Raw genomic sequence first — 13,395 nt, forward strand, 5'->3', positions numbered from 1 at the left:
TGGAGTGACAGATTAGTAAAGCAAACAGTTCATGTCTCCTTAGGGTGCATGCAGGGACCTTTAAATTAATTTGTTGATGAGAGCAGGGCAATCAAAAAGCCCATGAATAACCTTATACATAAAGCTGAGGTCACTTTGAATCCTTCTAGATTCCAACGATTGAAATCCCAATATTGCCTCCATGTCAAGTAGGTTATCTGCATATTCAACTTGTAGGAACAGTACCGGGTAAACCTCTTTTGGACTCTTTCAAGTTGCATTTTGTGACAATTATAAAAAGGAGACCAAATGATCAAGGCATACTCTAAATGACTTCTAACTAATGAACAATAAAGTATCTTCAAAGTAGATATAGACATGTCATGACAAGTTCGTAAAACAAAACCTAACATCTGAGAGGCCTTCCCCTCCACAAGATCACAGTGTTCCCCAAATTTGAGCTGAGTATCAAAGACTACTCCTAAATCCTTTATTGAGTCAACAGAAACACTATTGATACTATGTCATCAATAGTGTATATATTATTCATTTTATTTTTAAGTCTAGAGAATCCAATTGAGTAGCACTTAGTTATATTTAAAGAGAGATCATTCATATTAGCCCACTTTACAAAAGAAGTAAGATTGTCTTGTAATATATCAGAGTCCCGCTGTGACTTAATAACACGGAAAAGTTTCAAATCATCTGCATATGCTAAGTAATCACAGTCAGTTAAACATGTTACAAGGTCAGTCAGAAATAAATCAAAAAGCAATGGGGAACAGTGTCCCCCTTGAGGAACTCCAGAAGTCACCAAGATACTTCCAGATTCAGAATCTCCAAGCCTAACATGCTGCTCACGACCCAGCAGCATGCTTCTAAACCACCTTAGGGATCTTTCTAAATTTCCAATTACTTAAGAGAGTTGTGCTATCAACAATATATTAATAAGGTGGAAATGAATCTCGCTAGCAATCCGAGGTAATTCTGGTCATATATTCAAAATAAAAGAACTGGTTTTAGCCTTCCCTCCAGAATGACATACAATAACAGGATTAGTATGAGTATCTGGGATACTGCGGATATGTTTGCAGAATACTTTTCATCCGTCTATTCGGATGAGCAAGTCAATGACATACCATCCTTTGATTTTGATAAATCAATTTGTCTGAGCAATTTAACTCTGTCAGTGCAGGATGTTTATGAGGTTATTATTTCCTTTAAGAATAAGCTCTGCGCTGGACTAGATGGGATTCTGGCAATCTCCTTTAGAAATGTGTTTGTGTTCTTATGAAACCAATACTGTTCATTTTTAACAAATCTCTAGGTACTGGTTCTTATCCCACTCTCTGGAAGAGAAGTTTTCTAAAACCTATTTTTAAATCTGGTAGTAGAAATGAAATTTCCAATTATCAGGCTGTGTGTAACCAATCTGAGTGGCCAAAGCTACTTGACTGCCTGGTCAGTCATAGGATTGCCTGGAGTTTTAAATCTTTATTTAATCCTGAGCAATTTGGATTTATAAAAGGCAGATCTAGTACTAGGGTTAACCATGGGGTACTCTTGAAGAAGCTTAAGGCTTTAGGTATTGTGGGGCCTCTTCTTCAGTGGATCTCGGGATTCATCAGAGGTAGAATCCAGATTGTTAATCTTGGAGGTACCTGTTCCTCTGAAATTTTGGTTCCATCTGGGGTGCCACAGGGCTCTCACTCAGACCCTGTTTTGTTTTGCATCTTTTTGATTGATTTAGTTAGATTTTTACTTGAAACTTGACTTAAATTGAAAATTGTTGTGTGCTAATGTTTGCTGATGATGTGAAGCTATTTAGGCTTATCACATCCCTTTCTGATGCTGTGCTCCTGCAAAAAGACCTTAATTTGTTCATTGATTAGACCACTTGAATAGAATGTCCCTTAATATCAATAAGTGCCATAAGATTACTTTTTCTAAGTAAAGAAACCCTATTGCTTTTCTTTATAAAATAAATAATGTAGCAATTGGTATCAAAACAGAGGTTTCTGACTTAAGAATATTTATTGACTCCAGGTTGTTTTTTAAAAGTCACATCAATCAGGTGACTGGTAGGGCAATGAAAATGCTGGGTTTTATCCAACGGTCTACAACTGATTTGTCTTTGTTTACTATTAGATTACTTTATTGCTCTCTTGTTAGGCCCATCTTGGAGTATGGCTCAATTGTGTGGTCCCAGTCATATAACTGCTACATTGAGCAGATTGAAAAAACTCAAAATAAAGTTTAAGGGTGGCTGCTTTTAGATGTGGTTACAGGAGACAGGAGTATTACCATCAGTGGGTCAGGGATAACCTGAACTTACCCACATTAGAGTGATGAAGAACATTACTTGACTTATGTTTTATGCATACAGTTTTAAATGCTACTATAGATTGTCCCAAGTTATTGTCTCTTTTTAAACTTAGGGTGCCTTCCAGATTGAATAGACAATCAGAAATATTTTCAGTCCCATTCCACCATACCAATTATGGTATTAATGAGCCAATTACACGAATGGCTTGAAGTGCTAATGGTCTGTCAGGACAGATAAGCTTTTTTGACTCTAGGATTACATCTTTGAAGGGGGGCAGTTTAAGAATATTATTTCATAGGGGCTTTAATTAATTAACTTATCTACACCTTTTCATTGATTTATAGATAGTTTTGTATCTTAATATATATGTTTTGTAAATGGATTCTGTAAATAAATAAATAATTCTAGTTATCTTAGCCTTAACATTAGTGGCAATGAACAGTATATGTGTCCATAGAATGGAACAATAGAATATCGAAAAAACTACATAAAACATCCATAAAGCAAAAAAAAAAAGAAACATCCAATTATTTTATTGCTTAATTGTGCAGAATAGCTCTTTGCTTCACATTTAAATTTATTTGGGGAAGTACAACTAAAATAATGTAACAATTCACACATTCTGCAATATGGCACATGCAAGAGGGATCTATGTGTTACTAATACCTTCGCTTTTATTTAGAAAATAAACCTACTAACTTAGCAAGAAATGCACCTTTATATCAAGCTTGCTAATGGTTTAATATTTTATACAGCAATAATGATATTGACCTTTTTAATGGCACAATGTAAACCTGCTGCAATGATTATGACTTTATACCCATTAAATATGTATATAAACTCTCCATTTAATTCTCTCTTTCCTGTAGTATGCTCTGAAGTTATGAGCTTAAAATTTCAGCTGTTTTTGAGTCAAATCAATTTTTGTAGACTGTTAAATTTTATATGTTGTTTACCTAAGCTGCTAGATTTTAGTTTTTTCAGTTTAGTTCTTTTGTATAATCTTTACTTAATTATCACACTGTGTCCTTTTTAATTATTGTTTTTTTTTTCACATTGCTTTAAAATTCGTATTTTATAATTTAAATCTTTATGTTTTATTTAGGAATGCTTGTTATTATACCAGTAGTGCACATGTATTTTTTTTCTGTTTGTGACATTGCTTTGTCATTGTATCTGATTTGTTTGGGAATAAAAGGGTTTTACTATTATATCAAATTAAAGTGCTAAATACACTATAGTTATTAATGATAAAATATTAATTTATAATTATTTAAGAATATGATTTTAATGCCTATAGAGATTTAAAAAAGTAAAGACTTTTTCCTGACATTGACCCTTTTTTTTTAAATTATCTCAAATATACATTACCTTTAATTTCTTTGTTAACTGTAAAACTAGAAATAAACATTAAATTATTGTAACCTTATTAGGCAATACACCATTGACAATAAAAATAAAGATATATTAGTATTCATGACAAAGTTTGAGAAAGAATAATATTTACATGCAATAGTAACATATAGATGGAGGTAACTCCAAAGTCATATAGGTATGAATTAAAAATTTCACTTGATGGTTAAGTTTAGGTAAGTTTTAAAATAATTGGAACATAGAAAGTTGGCATTGAAAAAGTAGGTAACTGATATGGCCACCACATCAATAATTATTATGGCAATTAAGAACTAATACAACCCCAAAATATAACACCAAATTTTCATTTAAATGCCATTAAACCAAAATTTTTATCTGTTAGAAGGCAAGTATAAAATGGAGAATGGATGAAACTAAAAGACAGAGCAGGGAATTATGGTATTGATTTAGTGAGTGAGCAAAATCAATGTACACTTTTTAAGCAAATTTAAAACGAAAAATGTGTTTATATTTATTTGCCACTAGTAGAAATCCTTCAAAATAACGAAAGGTACCTTTATTTATATAAAGTAAAATGTAAACAAATAAATATAATTGCTCATTTTGCTATTGAAAAAACTGAAGTTTACTTACCCATGCCTTTTTAGTAAATATCACAGTAAAAGAAAACTTCCAATTAACAAAAACGCTAAAAGAATTTTTCCTACAGATAATGTAAAATATTCATTCTTCTTAATTGTTGTAAAATATAACTAAAATCTTGGAACTAATAACACAGACACAGGGGTCCCAGACCAGACCAGACAGATTATCAGTTTTATTTTATCACTTATTCTTACTAGGGAATTTTAATATTTTTGTTGGCTATAAGCTAGGGTCGATTTTATTTTGCTGGGTTGGTAGACACGTTAAGGCGGGTACGCACTTCGTGCGTTCAGGCATTGTAAACCAGACGCTGTGATGTAAACTCTTTAGATATGATTCGCACGATACATACTTTCATTTACTATCTAGAGTAGTAGTAGTATCCCGAATTGCAATGTCCGACCTATAAGAGCGTATTCTCTGTTCAGGATAAGCTTTAATTGTCTTCATAAACGTACAAAGTGTCCCTAAAGGGTCACAACGTTCTAACTTACCTTAGTCCAAAACTTGATAATAACCGAGATACGGGGTGTTAAATAAGTTCTAGGGCTCTAGATGGCCGCCATTTGTTAGTGTTCTTCTTCTTTTATGATAATATCCCAAGTAATTTTCGTTTCTGAATTTCTTGTGTTTATGATGTTTACTTTCGTAAAATCGTACAAAATTTATTAAAACTTTGTCAAGAAAAATGGATAAAATAAATGTAATATTAGAAAATTATAAATAAATAAATAAATAACGCCTTTATTCAAGTATTTCTTTGTACATACAATGCAAAAACATATGAAAATGTACACTTACATCATATGCACAAGAATAGCGCAACTGGTAAAGTTTAGCCTCCTGGCCATTCTTACACTCAACTAATTCTCCGGATATTAAGTTCACCATCTTTAAATGTTAACAGAGAGAAGTTCGAACTTTTAAGAGATAACATTGAGGATAAAACAGTTTTAACCAACCATAACAATATAACAATGCAGTACATATACAGATCGTGTTATCGTGAGCTACGTATTACCCAAAATAATGGCAACACTGCTTGGTTGCGGCTTGCAGGCGGCGGAATTTTTCGTTTTTATTTTTTGAACCGGGAGTCAGCAGACCTCACTTTGCTGTGTTACTGCACGTTGCATTAATAATTTTTGAGCGTTATTTTAATTAATTAATTAAAACCATTTAATTAACTAATTAAATGGTTTTATGGAGGCAATTCGGCAGTACAATGTAGAGATTTGTTTTCAGTGACATTTGAGAATAGACCGATTCCTTGTGCAAAAACGGTTTTACATGTGGTTACAAATTTTGAGACATCTTTTTGTCTTCAAGATTGTAAAAAAGCCACACAAAACGTCAAGAACCACCTGTTGAAGTGGTCCATGATATAGAACGGCGGGAAGAAATGGTTTGCAGTACCCTAGAATTTGATTCAATACGGTCCACTAGAAGTGTTGAAGAGGAACTGGGAATAAGCAATAAAACTGTTGCTCGTATCTGGAAAAAATATGGGTACAAATGTTTCAAGTATTCAAAAACTCAAGAAATATTTCCTGAAGACCAGTAGCGAAGAATGGAATTTTGTGAAACCATGATGAAAAAGGCAAATGAAAACGAATATTTTTTAAAAAATATTTTGTTTTCTGATGAATTTTCTTTTTCATTTCATGGCAAACACAATCCTTCCATTGTTCGTTATTGGTCTCAGGAAAACGAGCACAGAAGTTTTCAGTTTCGTACCCAGTATCCTCAGAAATTGAATGTTTGGGCAGGTATTTTGGGCGACAATGTTATAGGGCCATTTTTTATTGATGACACTTTAAACGCCCAAAAGCTCATAACGCGGCTAGGGTAAAAGCATTTTTAACAAATACTTTTCCTAACCGCCTTATTAGTGGGACTGGCGATATTAAATGGCCTCCTAGATCTCCAGATTTGTCTCTAAATGACTTTTATCTGTGGGGTTACCTTAAGCAGACCATTTACAAGCATGAATTTAGTAGGCCAACAAATTTAGCGAAATAAAATTGTCGAAGGTGCCAATTCCATTTTACCTGAAACTCTTTTGGAGGTGCGAAATAGCTTTTACGATAGGTTAAGTTTTTGTTTAGAGAAAAGAAGGCGGTTTATTTCCAGCCTTTTATTTAAAAAATGTTATGTTGTTAAGTTTGTTTATTAGAGTTTTATTTCTGATTTTTTATTATATTTTTATCAGAGTTGATATTTTATTTTTTATTAGAATAACGCTTTAATTTTCATTATGCAAAACACAGCATATTAAACATTTTAAGATTACAATTCTATGCGGGTTTTACACATTGTCATGTCTGTAAAAGCCGCATTAGAATAAATATTTAAAAAATGCCTGGATTTTCGCGTAATATTTTGGGACATTTTGTCGCCAAACGACGCAGCTGCCACGAAAGTCAGATGTTTACTAATCCCGTCCTCGGGCCGGCCGGGGCGATACTCTGTCGCAGACACTCGTACACGCGCGATGTTGTAAAATTTCGCCTCTATGCGGTTTTCTATAAGTAACTAACGAAAACACGATCTGTATACATACAATATATCTGTCACTAAAAAAGTTCTAAAAATCTGAGAGGTAAGTTATTATATAAGTTAACACAATTATAACTGAAGCTCTTTTTAAAAAAAGATATTCTATGTTGTGGAATTGTTAAATAATGTTTATCTTGTAAAAAGCGATTATGCACAGCCTCCCTATAAATGAGTTTTTTAAACAAATATATTGGTTGTTGGCACATATTTAGTTTTCTAGAAAATAGAGCCAAGTTAAAATTATACCAGTTATCACACTTAACTTACTGTTGTTGAAAAGAAAATTTAATACAGTTACTAGTTTATAAGGTTGAAGCTTAACATTTTTAATGGGTTATATACAAACTAAATTTATATTCGGAATACCCGACCCTATTAGGGATTTAATTTCATTTTTGTTTATTTTTTTATATACATATGCCTAGCATAGTTTTATGTGTGGTGGCAACTTTTTTTTTTATGTTATTCTTAGTGTGAAATAAGACGTCCCTTGTTGCTGCTATCAATCACATTTTATTAATACCCCATTATATTACATATATTGTTTAATTCACTTCCTAATTAATTATTCAGCAAAATACATAATGTCATTGGACTGGTATATTATAATATATGGAATAATACCTAATGCTTACTAAGCTATTTAAGGTTAATGTACCCATGGTAACTATACCAGATATTATTTAGATTGCGCCATTTCCTATAACTAGAATATAATATAATTTGCTTATAAAATATTTTGAAGGTTATTGATCTTTTACACCTCCCTTTCCTAGAGAATGACCTTCACTATGGCCACTTGTGAAGGGCATTATCTAAAGACAAAAGTGTATACCTGTACTCTATATAAACAAAATAAAATTTAAAAAAAAAACATAAAATTGCTTACCCTAATAGCTACCTAGATACCAGTTTATATTTTACAATATTATATTATTTAAAATAATTAATGCTATACATGTTAATAATAATTATTATTGTTTAACTATACTGCCTTTTAAAATTATTTTAAAGCTTTTCGCATTTGAACTATTTCCGCGCACAAATCACTTTTGTAGAAAAATGCCAAAATACACTGTGTTTGCTTTTATACTTGTTTCACTTTTTTTTTCACTGCTTATGCTCAATAACTTAAATCTAATCTTAAAATTATTACAATGAAATTATATTTTACATTTGGTTTACATATTTCTTAAGCCTATTTTTATGAATTATAGACTCTTTGCCTTTATTATCCTTTATAACACAATTTGGACCTTGTACAGCTATGATGGTCGAAGGGCCATCACACAAAGGATCTAGTTTATGACGATCTTCATTCGTGATTATAGTACTAAATCTCCTGGTTTAAGTAACAATTGAGTTGAATTCAGGTCAACATATGCTTTACGATTACATTTTGCTTTGTCAAGAAATTCCCTAGCTCTCTTATGAGCCGCTTGTAATCTGAAACGTATTTCTTTATCATGCGCATCTAAATTATATAATGGATCTACCTAACCATTGAGAAATTCTGGAAGATCCGCTTGTTTAGCAAAAATTAATTCATATGGGGTATAATTATGATATACGCTTGGTGTTGTATTATAGCAGAATGCAAAATATTTAGTCCATATATCCCAATCTAAACGCGTTTCGTTTACATACATTCGCATAAACTCATTAAGAACCCGGTGATTACGTTCGCAACCACCTATTGTTTGGCTATGATAAGGAGTAGACGTTTTATGGGTAATTTTTATTAAATTTGTAAGGTTTTTAAAAAGTTCATTCTTATATTCAGTTCCCATGTCCGTTCTGACTTCTGTCATGGAACCGTATATAAGGATAAAATTCTCAAAAATAGCCTTAGCCACTGTTGACGCTTCTTTATTGGGGATTGGAATTATCACGACATATTTTGTTAGTTCACACTGGATCGTAACAGCATAAGAATTACCCTGATTTGATTTTTGAAAAGGACCAATTGTGTCAATGCAAACAATATCGAAAGCTTTTTGGGGTGTAGGTGTCAATGTTAATGGTTCAATGTGTTTATAACCAGGCTTATTAACTTGACACTTATGACATTTCTTAACATAATGAGCGACATCGCGAGACATATTTTTCCAACGATAAAATGATTTTAACTTCTTTAAGACTCTTTTTTGTCCACAATGACCTCCTAGTAAAGGGTCATTATGAAATCTTTCAATAAGTTTAAGCTGTTCTTTTTTATCGTTTATTTCCTTTGGGGGAGAAAATAGTACAATTTTTAAGTTTTCTATATTTCTTGCCCTTTATATTTAAAATTATTTACGGTGCACCTCGTAAAAATTTTATCACTTATACTTAGTCTCATATTTTTAAAATTGCAGTCATCAGCTATTTTTTCAAGCTTAGATAATAATTGCGCTAACGCAAAATCATCATTAATGACAGGCATATTAACATTTACATTTATTTTATTTCTGAAATAGACTAATATTTTTACATAATTGCGTTCGAGCTCGAATTTTAATAAGGGCATTTTTAATATATCATGATTATTTAATGTCTCGTAAATTTTAGGTTCTGTTATTGAATTTGGGATTTTAGTTGGATTTTTTGCTGCGTTACTAACTAGTTGTTTTGTTCGTGACCTAGTTAAAACAAAAATTTGTGAGCTTGTTATACTTTATATGCTGTAATACTTTTTACATTTTCAAAGTCAATTCTTGACAACGCGTCAGCAGCAACATTTTCACTACCCTTAATATATTCTATCTCAAAGTCAAAAGCCTCTAAATCTAAACGCATTCTGGTGAGTTTAGAAGAAGGATATTTCATTGAGAACAAATAAACCAAGGATGATCCGATTATCCTAAAAATTTTTGTCCATATAAATAACAACGAAAATATTTAATTGCCCAATGGATTGCCGTTAATTCCTTTAAGATAGTTGGTTTGTGTGATTCTCCTTTAGTAAACGTACGAGAAGCATATGCAATAGGTAGGTCATTACCATTACTGTTTTGCGATAGAACTGCTCCACACGCGATATTTGATGCGTCAGTCGTAAGAATAAATTGTTTACTAAAATCGGGATACTGTATAATTTGGGGACTTATTAAGAAATTTTTTAGTAAAGAAAAAGAATTTTGACAATCCATTGACCACACAAATTCGATATTTTTCCTTGTTAATTTATTTAGAGGATGTGTAATTTCAGCAAAATTTGGTATAAATCTGCGGTAGTAATTGCAAAATGCTACAAATCGTTTAACGTAACGTAACGTAATCGTCGTTAAACAATCTAAAAACGATTGAAAATTTGCAAATGTTCCATCAAATTGAGTGGGAACTAGTTTAATTGCAAGATTAAAGAAATCTGTTGCAGTCACCATTGTTAAAATATTAGTCTCAGTTTCCTCGTCGGCGTCGCTTTCGTCTTCACTGTCTAAGACGTTAATATCTATTTTTGAAAAAAATTACTGTGGTATTATAATCCTCAGTTTTAATGCTAGAAAAGATTTTATTATTTTATCCCTAATATAATTAAAATGTTGTCTACAAATATTTTTCTCCAAAAGATCCAAAGACTCCCATGACTCCCTGACTATGCTTGTAAATTGATTATATAGTATTATAAGTTGATCCCTGACTTCAACTCGAACTATTTCACTACTAGGAATATTTTTCTTTAAAACCCTTTTTGATTCTTTAATTTCATCAGCCTTAATTGCTGCTAACTGTAAATTTAAATCTTCGTGTAGCATTTAACGTTAATAATGGCCAAAGTTTTAGGACTACTTGATAGTCAGATTCCATTTAAAGACTAACTCAAATATTTAAATAAAATATAATGACAAATTCCTAAAATTATTAAACTAACGACTAAAGAACATAAGATAGATCTAAATATAAACTTACGTCCGGCAACGCTGGTGATCGTAAAACATCAAAATATTATTTACTCCTTGAAAATGTTTAAAAGCAGAGTTTTTTGCAAAGTTTAATAAGTAAAAAGGATATTCTGTTAATAATTATAGTGCAGTCTTTACCGGCTATTGAAGGCAAGTTCCATTTTTATGTTTTTACTTGTAAAACATTAAGTGCTTATTTGCATGTTTACTTTTTTTTTTTGGCGGTGTTCATGCATATTTGTAATAACAATTATCTGGGATTCCGATTTCCACTGCTTACTGTGCAGCGAAACTTTTGGTGATCGCCTTGCAACGTTGCCAGATTGTGCTCAATTTCCTTGCATTAGAGAGAGCTCAACATGGCTCCGGATGTATATGTGGATACATGCTGCGAGTGTAGCGACAATTTCATTGTTAATAACAAGCAGATTAAATGCAGCGGTTGTTCGGCTAAGTCTCACGTGCAATGCTCTGGTATTAAGGATTCATGGTTAAAAATTGTTGTTGATACACCAAACCTGCATTGGCTGTGCAAAAAATGTAATGAAAATGTTACAAAGGCTTTTAAGGGCAACGAAGTCGATACTCAAAATACTATTTTGGAAATGAAGGTTTCCTGTTTGCAGCAGGAGCTTGAGTTAACGAATAGATTATTAAAAAACTCTGAATATACCATTAATTTGCAGAAAACAATTTTAGATTCCCTTGAGAGTAATGAATATAATAGCTTGAAAACTAAATTATTACCTAATAATAGTAGCACTTCTAACAAACCACCTAACAACAAATATAGCGATATCGTTAAAGCAAATTCTTCTGTCTTAATTGTTAAAAGTAACAACGAGAATACCAAGCATGATGATGTTTTAAATGACATTACACATTCCGTTAATCCGGGTCAGATTAAAGCTTGCATAAACAATACAACGAAAATTCGTGGCGGAGTTGCAGTACACTGTCAAGACAATAGATCGCTGCAAACATTAAAAACTAGTTTAATTGCAAAAATGGGCAAAAAATATAATATTGATCAAGCTAAAAAATTTAATCCAAGATTAATCATAAAGGGAGTGCGTTTAGAAGGGTTAGATACACCGGACCAAATAATAGGCAACATAACGTCTTTAAATGATATCTCAGATTTAGCATCTGAAATCAAATATATTACCAAGTTAAAGCAACGCAATAACAAAATTGACCTTGTGATTGAAGTTTGCCCGGCACTTCGTAAGCGCCTTCTAGGAATAGGATCGGTTTTTGTGGGATGGAGCAAGTCAGTTGTGGAGGACTATCTGCGTGTTATTAAATGTTTTCGATGTTGTGCATATGGTCACACCGTAAAAGACTGTCGCGAACAAAAAGACACTTGTCCCAAATGCGGAAAAAATCATAAATTGAAAGAATGTATTTCTGAAGAAAAAATGTGTATTAATTGTGTTAAATTAGGTTCTCATAACAAACATAATGTAAAGTCTATCTCTACTAACCACTATAGCTTTGATAAAGATTGTCTTTCCTATCAGAAATATCTTTTAAAGCTTGGATCTCAAATTAATTACGAATAACTTTTTTTACTGGGATAAATAGCTATTTTTATAGTTTAATTTATATTTATAGTTTATAAGAAATGGCTAACAAACAATTAAATTCTTATTTAAATGTAGCCAATTTAAATATTAGATCTTTATTGCCAAGTTTTCCGGATTTTCTCAATTTTGTAAACAATAAATATGATATTTTGGGTATAAGTGAAACGTGGCTGAATGAAAATATATTAAGCAGTGCGGTTTCTATGCCAGGTTATAATTTTTTTAGAAAGGATAGATTAGACAGAGTTGGGGGTGGTGTTGGCATCTATGTCAGGTCAATGTTTCAGTGCGAAATTGTAAATATTAATGTTAATAATGTAAACTTTGAATTTATGCTCCTAAATGTTAAAATTGGTATTCACAATATTGCAATACTTATAATATACAGGCCCCCTAAATCGAAAGCGTTTGAAATTATAAATTTCCTGGAAGAAGTTGTTCCACATCTTTTAGTGACCTATGATTATTCAGTAATTCTCGGAGATCTAAATATTGATATGTTAAAACCTAATTCATTATATTCTATGCTTAACTCTTTTGGGTACGTACAATTAATAAATGAACCAACTCGTATAACAAATACTACTGCAACATGCTTAGATCCCATTTTTATCAATACTAAAGATATTTGTCATAAAAGTGGCACCGTTGTTTCAGGTTTAAGTGATCACAATCAAATACCTTTCTGCACTTTAAAATTAGTAGTTAAAAGACAAAAACAAAAATTTATAACCATCCGCAATTTTAAACATTTCAATGAGATATATTTTAGGATCGATTTATCACAGATTTACTGGGATAATATTTATTATCTTGAGGACATAAATAAAAAAGTTCAATATTTAGAACAAAATATTAATTATTTATTTAATATTCATGCACCCTACAGAACTATAAGAGTCAGTAAAAAGCCAGCTCCCTGGTTGACAGACACATTAAGACTTATTTTAAAGGAACGCGATAAGGCTTTGACTAAATACAAAAATCACAAGTGTTTAGAAAATTGGAGATATTACACGGAGTGTCGTAATTTTGCGTT

The 13,395-nt window shown here is 31.8% G+C and overlaps 1 protein-coding gene across 1 annotated transcript in view; it reads right to left on the bottom strand.

Moving 5' to 3' along the window:
* The window catches only part of LOC126734718 (uncharacterized), a 120,497-nt gene extending 116,005 nt beyond the window's left edge, over nucleotides 1–4,492 (bottom strand). Inside the window, exon 1 of the mRNA XM_050438440.1 lies at nucleotides 4,313–4,492. The gene's annotated coding sequence lies outside the window, so the exon portion shown is untranslated. The remainder of the gene's footprint in view (nucleotides 1–4,312) is intronic.
* Nucleotides 4,493–13,395: the final 8,903 nt, after the last annotated feature.

Source organism: Anthonomus grandis, chromosome 3 (assembly GCF_022605725.1).
Source record: "Anthonomus grandis grandis chromosome 3, icAntGran1.3, whole genome shotgun sequence".
Taxonomy (NCBI): Eukaryota; Metazoa; Arthropoda; class Insecta; order Coleoptera; family Curculionidae; genus Anthonomus; species Anthonomus grandis.